Source organism: Mirounga leonina, unplaced genomic scaffold (genome assembly GCF_011800145.1).
Source record: "Mirounga leonina isolate KUSES-001 unplaced genomic scaffold, KU_Mleo_1.0 Mir_167, whole genome shotgun sequence".
NCBI lineage: Eukaryota > Metazoa > Chordata > Mammalia > Carnivora > Phocidae > Mirounga > Mirounga leonina.
Genome location: NW_023270422.1, coordinates 1,530,971 through 1,545,537, shown reverse-complemented (window position 1 = coordinate 1,545,537; position 14,567 = coordinate 1,530,971). Strand labels below are relative to the sequence as shown.

Sequence of the window (14,567 nt, the reverse complement as noted above, 5' to 3'; positions counted from 1 at the left end):
TCCAGAAACTTAGGGTCGCACAATACATGTTAACCAGGTCACAGTCAGACACTCGTGGCTGGTGGACTCTGGAACCAGATAGATCTGGGTTTGGTCCCAGACTCCATCATGTACTCTTTATTACCCATCTTTAAAATGGGTGTAATAATAGGACCTATCTGGCAGGGTGGCTATAAGGTCTGAATGGTTCAGACATGGAAGAACTTAGCACAGTGCCCGGCAGGTAGCAAGCACTCAGGAAAAGTCAGCTACTGTCAAACTTTCTAGGAATGGAAAAGAAGGGTTATACCTACTATAGCTTAAATTCCCAGAGTTTTGCAGGACAGAATGATGATCCTCATCATGTGCCAGGAGTTTCCATCTGTTGCCTGATTGGATCCTTGCATCACACTCTGTGGGCTCATCACCTCAAAGCAGAGACCTGAGACTCAGGGGTGGACACTCCATGGCACCACCTCGACCCACATAGATCAGCTGTGGAAAAGGCAAGACAGGATAAGAAGCCAGGGCCTGTAGCCATGGTGAGCACCATGAGACTCCAAGAAAGGGGAGAGCAATACGAGCCAATGTGGTCAAGAAAGGGGTCCAGGCCCTAAGCTGAATGGGAAAAGATGAAAGGATTTGTCTAGACGAAGCAAAAGGAGAGCACTCTTCAAAGTTCAGTTCCAAGCCCTCACCCTTGGGCAGAGTGCCTTGGGTTCCCTTGGAAGCCAAGTCCTTCTGTGTCAGTTGAGCTGACAACAGGCCTCTGCTCTGGGCTCACTGCAGCCATGAGAAAGGCCTCAGTCATCATGAGAAGGGGAGCTCAGTCTGGACAGAGAATTACCGCCTCTCTGCAGGGCCGTCCATTACCGCTTCCTCCTCAGGCTGGGGGAGGCCAGGCCCATTTCTGAGCCCGGACACTTGCAGCCAGGCTGTGACACAGCATTTAGCGGAAGCCTGTGAGGCGGCCTGGTCCCTCAGCTCTGACAGCCTTGCTGGGAAGGGCGGACACCGGCAGTGGAGAGTGCGGGAACAGGTGGTCTTCTGGAGTGTCTGCCGTCTGAGCGATGGTGTTGGGCCAGCGAAGTGGCTGGATCCTTCCTTCAAAGGAATAACCAACGTGTGATGGAAAATCGCTGGCCAGCATCCCAGGAAGAACATGAATATTCATAAAATATTAGAGCTAGAAGGGGATTCAGTGAGTATTGTACTTTTTCCTTATTTTCTTGCTGAGGAAACGGGCTCAAGGGGACAAGAATGACGTGCCCAAGGTAATGTGGCAAATAGTGAGTCTCTCAAGGCTAGAACTTTGGGTTTTTTGGTTCTTAAGCCAGCTCACAGCTAGCTCAGATTTAGTGTGTCTCAAAATAATCTGGAGAGCTTATTCAAAACGCAGGTGTTTCAGGTCTCACCCAAAATATTTTGATTTAGTGTAGCTGGGGTGGGGTTCCAGAGTCTCCATTCATTTTGAGAAAAACAACCAAGGTTCACACTGCCAAACTCAGACTTTGGAAAAAACTTTTCTCTCCTACATGAAAGAAAATAGTGCCTTTCTAAGTCCCAAGAAAATATTGTAAAGGATGGCAAGAAAGGATTAGGTAAATATTTTAACAAAATGATAAGAGGAAAATGGTTCTCTTGAGTGTACTGACTCTTCCCAGAGCCCCCTGCAGCCACTGCATGTGTGTCAGAGCTGAAATAAGGTACATGGGCCAAGTTCCAACTGCTGCCCTTTCCTTCCAGGGTGATCAGAAAATACGTTGACATGGGTCAAAAACTGGAGAACTCCTTGCAGTAACCGATGTTCATGGTTACACAATGAAATGTTCTTCCCAATAGCAGCCCCCAGAAGGGCCTCCAACACTTTGGGCCTCACACTAAAACATAAAACAGTGGTAGATGGTAAGAGGATGTACAAAGAAAACCTTTGGAAATGACCCCTTTTTCTTTTGCAAATGACAAAAGGAAACACTCCTTTGAGGTCCTCAGTAATTCAGAAGCCACTTGGGTGGTATGTGCGCTTTAAGAAAGAATGAGACATCCGGCGAGGATTTCTCTTGGTTACTATGTTCTATCTAAATTTCTTGCTTTTCATTCTGTTTCTAATGCTCTCCACAAGGAGCAGGGTCACAAGGAATGATTGGAAGCATGGGTTTCGGGATCAGATGGGGGTGTGTTCTCATCCTGGACCGCCATATTGGTGATCTTGGGAGATTCCATCTCTCTGGGTTTGCATTTCTCCATGTGTATTTCCAGTGGTGCTTCTACTGACATGTGGATATGATGATTCCAGGTAAGGTGTTCAATATGTGGTTCCTCAGGCCTAAACCCTTAGCACACTGTTGACTCTCACACCTTATATCCATCAGCAATTCCTGCAGCTCTACCTGTGTTTTGCTGTTTACCTTCTCCGCTGCCCCACCCTGGCCAAAGACCATCTTTCCACCCCTGGGCTGTTGTAATGGTTTCCTAATTGGTCTCCCTTCTTCTGCCCTTGCCTTGCTCCTTCTGACTTCTCTCAGAACAGCCAGAGCACAGCACTCCTTTGCTCAAACCCTCCTCTGGCTTCAGTAAAACCAATCTTACCTACAGTACCTGCAGAACCCCACATATTTGCACCACCAACACCCAAAGATGACTGTCCTTATCTCCCATTGCCCCCTCTCTTGCCTGCTCCTTTCAGCCACTCGGACATCCTCACTATTCCTCAAACATACCAAGCTCATTTCCACCTCAGGCCCTTTGCACTTCCTGTTCCTTCTGCCTAGATCGCTTTCCCTTCAGATATCAGCATAGTTCACTCTCTCACCTTTTAAGTGAGATATTCTCTGCAACCCTATTTAAAATTGCATCCCCACCCAATACTCTCTACCCTCTTTCCTCACATTTTCCTTTTTAAGTTAGTGGTTATCACCACCTTTCACATGATAGATTTTGTGTGTTTGTCTTTTTGGCTGCCCATTTCCTATCACATTATGGTTAATCTGGCACACAAATATTTGTTGAAGGAATAAATAACCCATAATTATTTTCATTTCAACAAGTTAGATAACTTATCAACAGACAAATGTGGAATCCCTTAAGTGAGAAGGATTTTGGAGAAGTGAGTATTATCCGTAAGTTGCTTTATGGTGTGTCTGGAGTCTCACTACTTTCTGACTCTTTCCTTATTGATTAGCAGGACCCTATGGCCATGATTGTTAAGAGGTAATTTAGTGATGATCTTTCTTATTTTTTTTAAATCTGTTCCTCTTCGTTAGTTCTTTTGTATTACTCAGGACAGACCAGGTTACACTGAAATAACAAAGGAACCATGAAATTTCATTGATGTCACACTGTAGGCTTATTTCTTACTCATATCCAACTTGGTGCAGGGGGTCTTCTGCTCCACATGGGCTCCCAGGGATTGAGGCTGGCAGAGACTCTGCCATCTGGGACATCTCTGACTCAAGGAGATTAAGAAAGAGACTGCAGGCTCATGCTGGGGCTTTCTGCCTCAGCCCAGAAGTGACACAAGCCTCTCGTGCTCCTATTTAATTGGTCAGATCTAGACATGTGGCTCCATCTGACTGCAAGGATGCTGTGAAGTATGGTCTCCTGTATGCACAGAGCAGAAAGGAGAATGAGGACTGCTGAACCTCAGTATTGCCCAGCACTATTTTAATTAAGTAGACATTGTTTAGGTGCTGTATCTAGGACTGACATGCAGTAATATTTTGATCCATTTGCTATCACCAAAGCAAAATATCATAGGAAGATAATTTTATTAAAAAATTAGCAAAAAATAACAATTATCATAGTTACACGAAAAGCCAACATCCTTACTCAGTTTAAAATTGTATTTTCCATATATCCCTCTGTGGGCATTATTAAACAAACTTGTAAGCTTTTAAGTTGTTTTTCTTCTTCATCATCTACTTAGCTGTACTAAAAGTTCTTCTGCTTCTGTAAATACCAACTACAAAAAATGGCCCCCACTGTGTAGGAAATGGGCCAGGGCAGGAGGGCCTGTGTTCCAGGCTCAATGCAAGGAACACTCACATGCTGCATCCAACTTAACCCTCACTGTGACTCTGGGAAGGTGATGTTATTTTCCTCTGTGACTTACTCAGTGGCCACTGAATGATGAGACAGCCGTGCTGGAACCAAAAGTCAAGTGTCTTGAACTCCAAAAGGACAAAATGCTAGGATAGAAGACTTATATTCATAAACTAGGCAAATCTCAACTACACCAGGCAATGGCAGCTTTAACACCAGAAGGTTCGAAATGGAAGAGGTCTGGAAAGCACCATCTTGGTAGAAATTCCTTTTTTAAATGGATGATAAATGGAGCTCAGTGAGTGCCAGAGAGGGCCTGGGTATTTTTATATACAGTGGGGTGTTTCTTAAAAGTGAACAAAAAGAAACTCTTGCTCTGTAACTGGTCAGGTCTGCAAATTATCTCAAACCTACTAATCATTGCCCCTGAGGGTGATATGATTCTACAGAATAGAAAAATGGGTAAAAGGGGGCAGAGGATGCATGTTGAATCTTGTAACTGTCTCTTTTCATTCATTGAACCAAATTATGTTGAGCTCTTGGCTCAGAGCCCACTCCCTCCATCTCATTCACTCCAGTATTTCAGAGAGATGGTACATGCACAGTGGAAAGGAGGAAGACAGAGTCTCTAGACTCTGCAAAGCTCTGACCCTCTGGTTTCATTCTTAGATTCACCAAAAAGTCAGGGGTTTGGTTTGGTTTTGTTTTTATTACTATGTACCCAAGATATTCCCCCCAAATCCCCAGAACTCCTATCCACCTGCTTGATGTCAGTTAAACCAGAAAGTTTGGCCTTTTCTATCCTGTGGAGGGTATATCTTAAGGTTCTCTCAGTCCCTGAATCTAGGTGCGTGGGAATTCAGCTTTGTCCTATCACCCCCCCACCCCACAGCCTTACCTGGCCACCTGAGCCATACGACAGAGCTCTGGTGGATACTGACTCCCTGATGCAAGAGTGAGCTCTGGGCGTGTGGTGGGGAGGAGATATAACCTCATTTTACACAGACCAGAAGAATCTGAGAGTAGTTGCCAAGGTCTGCTGTTATCCTCTCTCCCTAACATGGGGTCTCGTGTTGGGAGGAGCTGTTGGGAGGGAGGGAGGGAGGGAAATTATGTTCACAGAAGCCCCAAGTTCAATTGATATGCACAGCTCCGTCACACGGTGCTCTGTGTTGGGAGGTGGTACGGGAGGCAGGCTGAGAGCTTTGTGAGCGGACTTGGACATGGAGTTTTCAATAGTACCTTCACTTAAACTCAAGAATGGTGGTAATACTGGGGGCTGCAACACAACCTAAAACTCTGAGTAGGCTGGATCATTAATGTGTGTGTTTCTAGGATAGAAGATGGAGATGCTGTTGCTATTCATTAGTTCTTATGTGAAGATGGAGAACCTTAAGTGTGGGATTCCTGAAGATAATTTACTTCTGTTTTGATAGATGCTGAAACTTGGTACATCTGTCCTTCCTCTTCTTTAGGGCCAAGTTCCTGCCCAAACCACCTAATAGAGCATATACAGTTCATATGACTCATGACCAAAGGAGCAGATGAGGTGGTCCTGACATTGACAACTCAATTTCCTATCAGGACTATCTTTGCCCGGAACACCGAACTGTAGAGGAAGTTTTGAGGTGCATGCAGGCGCTGCTGCCTGTGTGTGCCTCTGTGGGCAAAGAGAGGCAGGAGATCAGCACCTGGCTGTCCCCTTGCTAGGCACCAGTAGGGGACACGGGAAGCAGGAAGGTGGCTCTGGCTTAAAGCCCCACTTTCACAGGACAGGAGCCTGGGGAGGCTGAGAGCCCTTTGAGGAGTCCCGCAGGCCTCCAACAAGGAGGCCACAAATGTGTTTGCTTGCTTCCCACCCCTAGAAGCCTGCAGCTTGGGGAACTGCCTGGGTGTGGAGGACAGGTTGTGAGCCGGGGCCCAGCATCACTCTGGACCCATGCGTTGTGTTTCTGTTTCTGCCGTGTTGTTCTGTGTGTGATGTTTTTGTTTTGTTAGAGTGTGTGCTTGGTTGTTTCTTGAGATTATACGAGTGCTGGCGGCATCAGGAAGGATGTCCTGTGCGCAGGCCCATGAATCCATGCAGCAACACTGCACATCACAACCTAGAAACCAGCCATCCTTAGATGGACCTCTGGAAAACCCCAAACCACAAACCCTTGTGATGAGTTCATTTTAGACTTAGAGAAGAAATGCAAAAAGAGGTCAAAGAGTGTGTTTACAACTCGTCACTCCCTTCCCCTGGTGTTCAGACCTCACCTAACCATGGCAGAATTATGAAGAACAGAATTTAGCAGTGGCACAAGATATTAACCAAACCGTCAGCTCATTGGAAATTCAGCCATTTGCACTTATGTCCCCCTTCGGCCCCTTGCGTGCAGTTGTGGTTGCCTCCCAAATCCCCTCCACCTTCTTCTCATAGGTCAGAGATAACTTGTTCCTCAGAAATTAACTCTTGGAAAAGAGAAATTCTCTCCCAATTCACCAGGACAGAGTTCTTTGTTACCATTTAAATTATCTTTTGCTTGTTGATAAGCACTCATGTCTCACTGGACAGAGGCTAGTAACAGAGACTTCTCTGCTTCGTACTTTCTGGGCACAAAATAACCTTTGGGTTCAATGCCAAGTCCCATTGCTAAATGATTTCATGGCTCCTCTTGAGCCTGAAAGGCAGGTTGCCTAGTGATTTCTTGTGCAAAATGACAATTTTCTTCTTCATTCTTGAGTGGTAGCATATTTACTTGAGCTGTTTGCTCTTCTCTCTTAACATTTTCTCTTCCAGCTTTCTGAAAAGTCAATCCTCAGTGCTTTTCCTACTCCTTTGAAAGTCCCCCCTTTTTTTCCTCAGGGAGCTTCTGAGATTTTGCCTTTAGCCATGAGCAGGTTTCTCTTATGGTCCTGGCTATGGTTTCCTTTTATTAGCACATCTTTTTTTTTTTTTTTTTTGAAGCACAAGAGGAACTAACATGGGCTAAGTGTGCTTTATTATCCGAAATTCCATTGCATGGGGACAGCTCTCTTTTCCAAAACTTGCCTAAAACACAGATGTCCTGGAAATGAAAACAACTTATTGTGGATTTCACACTAATGTGAAAATGACCACTATCCCGTCCTCCTAAGAGAAGAGATTTTAATGGGGAAGAAAAAAGACATGGTCAGAGGGCTCACTAGTTAGCAGAGCTGCTTGATAGGGCGGAAGGGCTGACCCAGCAGGCTGGGCATCAAAGGCAGTGGGAGGATCTGGCGACTCAGATGTCTGACTTCGGGAGACTGGGGGCTTTCACATCCAGCCATGCTGCCCGCACACTCTGGCTCCTTGCTCTCCCCAGGGGCAGGTTGTGACTTGGCTTCCACAGCGGTGGGCTGAGTGTCACCTGGGATTCACCCCACCTGCATCTTTGCTCTGAACTCCTCTTCCCTACATGACTGCAATTGGCAGGAGGGGTGATTGAAATCATAGAGCAGGCTTTCTGTTGGTAAGCAGGGTAGAGCTAAAAACAAATTGTTGACTGCGGACGGGCCTGGCAGCGAGAGAGAGAATGCTTTGTCTATCATTCATAAAAGCCAAAGAGGGCAGGCAGAGGGTGAGGGAAGACTGTGGGGCGGGCAGCTGCGTGTTTCATGGGTGGTGGAGATCTGACCCTCAGGCCACACGGAAGACCCCTTTCACTCACAGAGGTGGCTCCCTAAAGGTACTGGTGGGTATAGTCTGGGAAGGCCACCTGTAGGACTCCTAAAAGGCGGACAGCAAAAAGAAGAAAATGAAAATGAAAAACATTGGATTTGGAAGACTTTAATGTTTATTATCAAAGCACACTGATAAAGTTGTCCTGGGGAAAAAAAATCAGAATTTTGCTGCATTTCCAGGCCAGAGCCTCTACAGATTCACCTGACAGTGATGTGTCTGAGGACACTGGAGTCTTCTGTCTGCCCTGGCAGGGACAACCGTGGCTGGGTCTCATGACCACAGGAGTGGGGTAAACCATTACTAGGGAGTGTTCCACTCGAAGTGGAACAGGAGTCAAGGAAAGCGATTGAGGCCTTTGGGGATGGTAGAGAGCAGATCCGGGTTGGAGCATAGACTGAGCATTGTATATATCCGTTGCAAAATCTCCGTTTGGGTGGTCCTGTTATAGTGTAGTGGATGATAATACCAGATCAAAGGGTTGTAATGAGGATTGAGTGGAATCATAAATATGACACGCTCAACCAAGCCTCAGGCACACCGGGATTGTTTAGTGCATTTTGGCTCATGCCATCGGTACTGAGCCAGAGGCATACGAAACAATCAACACCATGAGTGCAGGCAGGTATGGGCAAATGTGTGCGTGTGTGCACATGTGTGTGCATGTGTGTGCGTGTGTGTGTGTTGCATGAGTGTGTGCATATGTGTGTAAAAGGTGGCTAAGATGAGAACAGAATTAAGCAATGCCTCTGAACCATGAATCAATAGCTCTATTGTTTCTCCACACTCTGTGTCAAACTGGGCTGTCGCAATCCCCTCAATTGTACATCCACCTAATTTTCTATATTTTTCACGGTCTAACAAAAGTTGTGTAATTGATCATCTTTGTAGTTTTGAAATGATAATATCGTGTCCTTTCAGGCTGGGAATCAGACATATTCTCCACTGTAGCTGTAGCCCGAGACTGGAGGAACCCTTTCTATTAGGTTCACGCTGTTGAGATCGCCTGAGAGACGGTGACACTCATGAGGAAGCAAAGAGGAGGCCACTGAAGTGGGACGAAGACAGGTAGGATTTGGTATTTCTGTGCAGAAATTCATTAACATGGCTTTTCGCGCTGTGGCCTTGCCAGGATGCCGTTTGACAGAGAGCTCTCTGGCCTGGCTGTGAGGCTGCCCCTCAGACGCCCTGGAGCAGGTGGTCGGGCCTGGTGCAGCCAGTGCCAAGTGGGTGCAGGTGACCCCTCAGTGGCGAGTTGCAGAGACACCCCCTTCTGTGGGGGGTGGGGGGGGAGTGTGCTTCACGCCCACTCGCACCAGGAGAGGCCACAGCTCCTAAATGCCAGGGAGGAAAGCAATGGAACTTACCTGAGTCCTCAGTACATCTTCTTATAGGGCTCCTTTGTGTATAAAACCTCCAGAATGCACATTTCATTCCTCCTCACAACGTTTTCATCTGAATACTTCTTTGAAGCTAAGAATAAGAGTTCTTTAGAAACACAGCGGTGTGTGTATGTGACATTCTGTTCCTAGCATTCGGTGTGGAAAATCTCCATTCCAGCTCTGTGTATTGTTTGGTTGTCTTTAAATACCATATTTCAAATTACATTATGAAAGAGCAATAGAGAAGAGGCAGAGATGGTCAAACCTTGTAGTAAATACCCTTGTTACCTGTAACACTCTCAGGCAATGAGCCATAGGTCCATGTTCTCTAAAAGATCATGTTTCCCTGGGTTTGTTCTCTGTGCTATAGGATCTTGCTCTGAAGGGTCCTCAGGATTTACCCAGTTCAGTTCAAGGTAGAACAGTCTGGGAGAAGGCTAAGAGTATAGCATACATGGTTGAGCTCATGGACTCTGAGCTTGGGTCCAAATCCTGCTCCTGACCTCTCCAGCCCTCAGTCTCATTAGCCATGAAAAGAACAAGATAAGGACAACAATGTCCTTGCCTCCCAGGGTTTTACAGGGATTAAATGAGCTCAAATTTGTGAGCTCTATGTAGCATTTGTTATGACTCAGGACTGCCTGAGCACAAGGCAAGAATTTGTTGGAAATGACTTTAACCCATCTTCCACAAGGAGAAATACAAATCTCTCTATTTCTGCATCTACTTACATACAATGAACATAAAGGCTACACAGTGAGTTCACGTATTCAGGTCCACAACCTCGTCGTTGAAAGACTATTGATGACCCTTATCAATCATGGCCAAGAGAATAATTTCTTATCCATCTTCTCTTCCAGCTCCAGAGGACTTTTTCTTGTGTGTCTGTATCTCAGCAGTCCATTCTTGCTCCATTCAAAATGCTGAGACATCTGCTTCCTGCTCCAGCATCCCTACTATTAGCCCTAGCAAGCTAGTGGCCAGGTATGAACTTGCAAAAAGCACATTAAGAACTGAATGTTTAGGGGCTCCTGGGTGGCTCAGTTGGTTAAGTGGCTGCCTTCGGCTCAGGTCCCATGATCCCAGGGTCCTGGGATCGAGCCCTGCATCGGGTTCCCTGCTTGGCAGGAAGCCTGCTTCTCCCTCTCCCACTCTCCCTGCTTGTGTTCCCTCTCTTGCTGTGTCTCTCTCTGTCAAATAAATAAAATCTTAAAAAAAAAAAAGAACTGAATGTTTGATAATGAATTTTCACAAAAGGAATGATTTTCCTCCAATTGTCTCTATGTCTTGTTTACCACTGTGTTTCCACCTAAGCACAAATAAACAGGATAAAGCAAATGTATACATGAATGGAAAATGGTGGCGCTCTGACTTCTGGGACCTCTCCCCTAACCCCGAACTAAACGGCATAAGACCCTTCCTTTGTAATATCATGAAATATGCTCCCCCTCTCGGTAAATGTGCCTAAGAGAATTTTTACTTTGCCCATTCACTTCAATAGTAACCCTGTATTGATGGCAATGGCTACGTGGAAATGTTTGCTTTTTTTTTTTTTTAACAAAGCTCATATATTGCTTTTATAGTTTAAGAAGAAAAGCATTAGTGGAAAAAGTGGAGGGAGATGTGATTGTGATCTTGGAGCCATGTCACTGTTGTTATTAACTCATCTTAGCATCCACTAGCAAATGAACAACAGAGCCCATGTCTGTCTTTGGTGTCAGTGACATGGGTCTCAATTCTTATGCCACGGCATAATATCAATTGATTTTCAAGGTGGCAACCTGGTTATCTAATTACGTTCAAACTCCTCCAGGTCAACACTCTTCAGAAAAAGATCTAAACTCTTTAATACTTTTGATATTAGTGTGATTTATGCCTTATATTTGATTTTTTTATAGACAGAAAATATAGTGTCTATTAAATAAACTCTATTGTAAGTCCACTGGGCTCAGCAGTTAGGATTTAACTATGTAGACAATATTTTTGAAATGCTATTGCATGAAAGTATTATCTTACACATTTTATCCTATTTTTGTAAGAGATATTCAGCCAAACATACCCACATGTACCCTCATAGCCATATACATAAGTACTTCCTCAAAAGGTTATGATTGTGATTTTTAATAGTACCATATTTTACCCAACTTTAGAGGAGGCAATTTCTTACATGGCCAGTGAATTATTATAACACCATTTAAATACAGAAAATGTTATTCTCATACATGTTAAAATTCCTTAGTGTAGCGGGTAAACTTGAGGGCTCTGACATTGAAACACCTGGGTTAAACCTTGGCTACATCATGGTTATCAATTAGGATCAAGTTCAGCTACCTATAATAGAAAAGCTCAAAAGGATAAAGGCATAAACAAGATAGGAATTTATTCTTCTTTCAGAGAGAAACCCAAAGGAAGATATTCCAGGGCTCTACAATTATTTACTACCCAGGCCCATGGCTAACCTCCACATTACATTCTCTAGAGCCTGACCTGCATCTTACAGGCATAAGATGGCTGTGGGAGCTCTGGCTACAGTATGGAGAAATCAGCAAAAAAGGCAAACACCTCCTTTTTAAACGACTCCTGTAAGTCCCACACAATACCTCCTCCTACACATCATTATCTAAATGTTGGTCATAGGGCTGCATCTAGCCATGAGAGAGGCTGGGAAATGCATAATTTTAGCAGGGAACAATATAATCTAATATCTTGGGCTGAAAAAATACCCCATCTACTAGTGAGATTATATGGTAGAATTTAAGGAAGATGTTGATTACTGAGACTCAGCCATTCAAGTACGCATTTATTTAGAGGAGATGTTCCTCCAGGCCACACAGAAGTCCTGGGATCAGCGTGTATTTGTGGATGAACTTACTGTGCAGCATGTTTTCTGGAGAGCAGCCAGTTGTTTTTTGTCTCATTTCTCACTCTACGCTCCAACCACACTGGGCTACTCTGATGTCTTCGCAATACACTGTGGTCTCATGCCTCTTTCTTTCTTCATCCACTTCTTCTGTTGGAGATGCCTTCTCCACTCGTAACCTCAGGTCTACTGGCTAAATTCATCTCATTCTTTAAGATGCAGTTCAAATGCCTCCACTTCCTTGAACATCTTTTTGGCCACTTTAATATAAATAAATCCTTGGTCCCTTGGCTGCAGATTACATTCTATCGTTTTATCTCTCATATCACAATTTTGTGTACATGTCTTATTATTATATTTTGCACCTCTTGAGGGCAAATATTGTCTTATTCATCTTTTCGTCCTTCTCAGTACCTAGTACAGAGGATTGGTGTATAGGAGGCGCTCATTAAAAACACATCGATGAACTAGCGGTACAGGAAGTAGTGAAGAGAGTGCACTTATTTACACAACCAGGATAATTTTTCAATTCTAGAAGATTAACTCTCAGAAGCTGTATTTTGATGCAGTTCTCTGACATTTATTGATGCATTTCCACATGTTGAATTTGGTGCAGTTAGTAATAACTTCTGTGCTAACAGTTTTGGCAAATGGATTATCATATAAACAAATATGTCAACCAGCAAGGTCATAGCAAAGTTGGGTCTAAACTTCATAACCATGTTTACAGCTTGCCATCTTGTCCACTAAATTCAGCTGCCAGGCTTCTAAAACAACAGGCTGAAGTGATAAGTCTAGCTTTGGCTTAACTGATATGTTACCTGTCACAGTGCCAGTAGTCTGTTCACTTAGACGGACTATGGGAACATAGTTGTGGATTAATAAAGATGTCCTATTTAAATATAGGAGAGGGCATTAAAAATTTGAAGCCACGAAGACTGACTGCTTCAGTAGCACAGAAAACAGTGCCTGGATTTCACCTTTAGCACTAGGCACTAAAAGAAAAGCTGAGAACCTGAGGAAGATACTTAAGAAGACAGGCTAAAATAGTTAAGAATAAGTATAACAAAAGAAGTACAAGATTTATACACTAAAAAGCACAAAACAGAGACTCTGTGAGGGACTTTATTGGTCATCTAGACCACATTTTCCAGCCAATATAAGAAGCAATTCTGTATCATTCTTGGCATACTGTGCTCTTCCTCAGCAAAAGTTCTTTAAAAAGAAGTCACATGGGGGGGCGGAGCAAGATGGCGGAGGAGTAGGAGACCTGGATTTCGTCTCCTCTCAGGAATTCAGCTGGATAGGGATCAAACCTTTCTGAACACCTACAAACTCAACAGGAGATCGGAGAGAAGAATAGCAAAAGCTCTCTGAACAGAAAAGCGACCACTTTCTGGAAGGTAGGACTTGCGGAGAAGTGAATCCGGGGCGATATTCCGGAGGATAGACGGCGGGGGAGGGGCCTCCGTCGGCCGCTTCTGGCAAGTGATAGAACCGCGGAGCACAAAATCGGAACTTTTAAAAGTCTGCTCCGCTGAGGGACGTCACTCTGGTGGCTAAGCGGGGGGTGGAACCCCCCCGGAACAGTGTGGTCTCAGGACCCTCGGGGTCACAGAAAGACCGGGGGTACCTGAGTGTGGCAGAGCTCCCAGGTATCCGAGCAGGGAAGCCGGCTGCAGAGGCGGAGCCCAGGCGCGGGCTCTCAGCTCGGGGTTGCCATAAACCGTGATCCGCGGCACAGTCGGGCCACTGCTCCTCCAGCAGGGACCCAACAAACGGCAGATCCAGGGAGACTCACCTTCCTCCCCCGGGAGGAGCCGCGCGGGAGTGCACCGCAGGGATCTGCTGGGTTTGGAGACTCCACCTGGGGTCGGGTGCCAGAGATAGAAACGCGTGGTCACAGGCCGGGGGAGCACGGAGTGCGGCCGGAGACCGGGGAGACGGGAGTGACTGACGGCTTTTCTCTGGGGGCTCACTGAGGAGCGGGGCCCCGAGTTCTCGGCTCCTCCAGAGCGGAGATTGGGAGGCTGCCATTTTCACTCTCCGCCTTCAAAGCTGTACGGAAAGCTCACAGGGAACAAAAACCCCGGAGAGCAAACCCGAGCAGATTACTTAGCCAGGAGGGGGCAAGGACGGGGCAATTCTGCCTCCGGCAGAGACATTTGGAAACCACGGCAACAGGCCCCTCCCCAGAAGATCAGCGAGAACAGCCAGCCAAGACCAAGTTTACCAATCAATGAGAACGGCAGAACTCCAGCGCTAGGGGACTACTGCACATAGAATTCACGGCTTTTTTACCATGATTCTTTAGTCTTTTAAAGTTAATTTTTTTTAACTGTCTTTTTGTCTTACTATTTCTTTTTGAATTTTTCTTTTTCCCTTTTTCAACCAACATCTTATCAATCCCTTTTTAAAAAAAACAAAACATTTTTATTTTTCATTTTTAGAGTCATATTCTATCCCTTCATAGTAGTTACCCATATTTTTGGCTCATATATATAAGTTGTTCTCTCTTTAAAATTTTGAGATAGTTTCTTCTAACAGATTAAAATATACCCTAAATCTCTAGTATATGGTGTCTTCTATTCCCCTGCCTGATCACATCCTCTCCCTTTTT

General features: G+C 45.0%; 1 long non-coding RNA gene across 1 annotated transcript; it reads left to right on the top strand.

Annotated features, from left to right (window-relative positions):
* The first annotated feature begins 275 nt into the window (after positions 1 to 275).
* Positions 276 to 10,216, top strand: LOC118016441. The gene is made up of 3 exons (XR_004680830.1): positions 276 to 1,180; positions 8,627 to 8,773; positions 9,948 to 10,216. It is a non-coding gene; the product is annotated as an uncharacterized LOC118016441 (long non-coding RNA).
* The last annotated feature ends 4,351 nt before the right edge of the window (positions 10,217 to 14,567 follow it).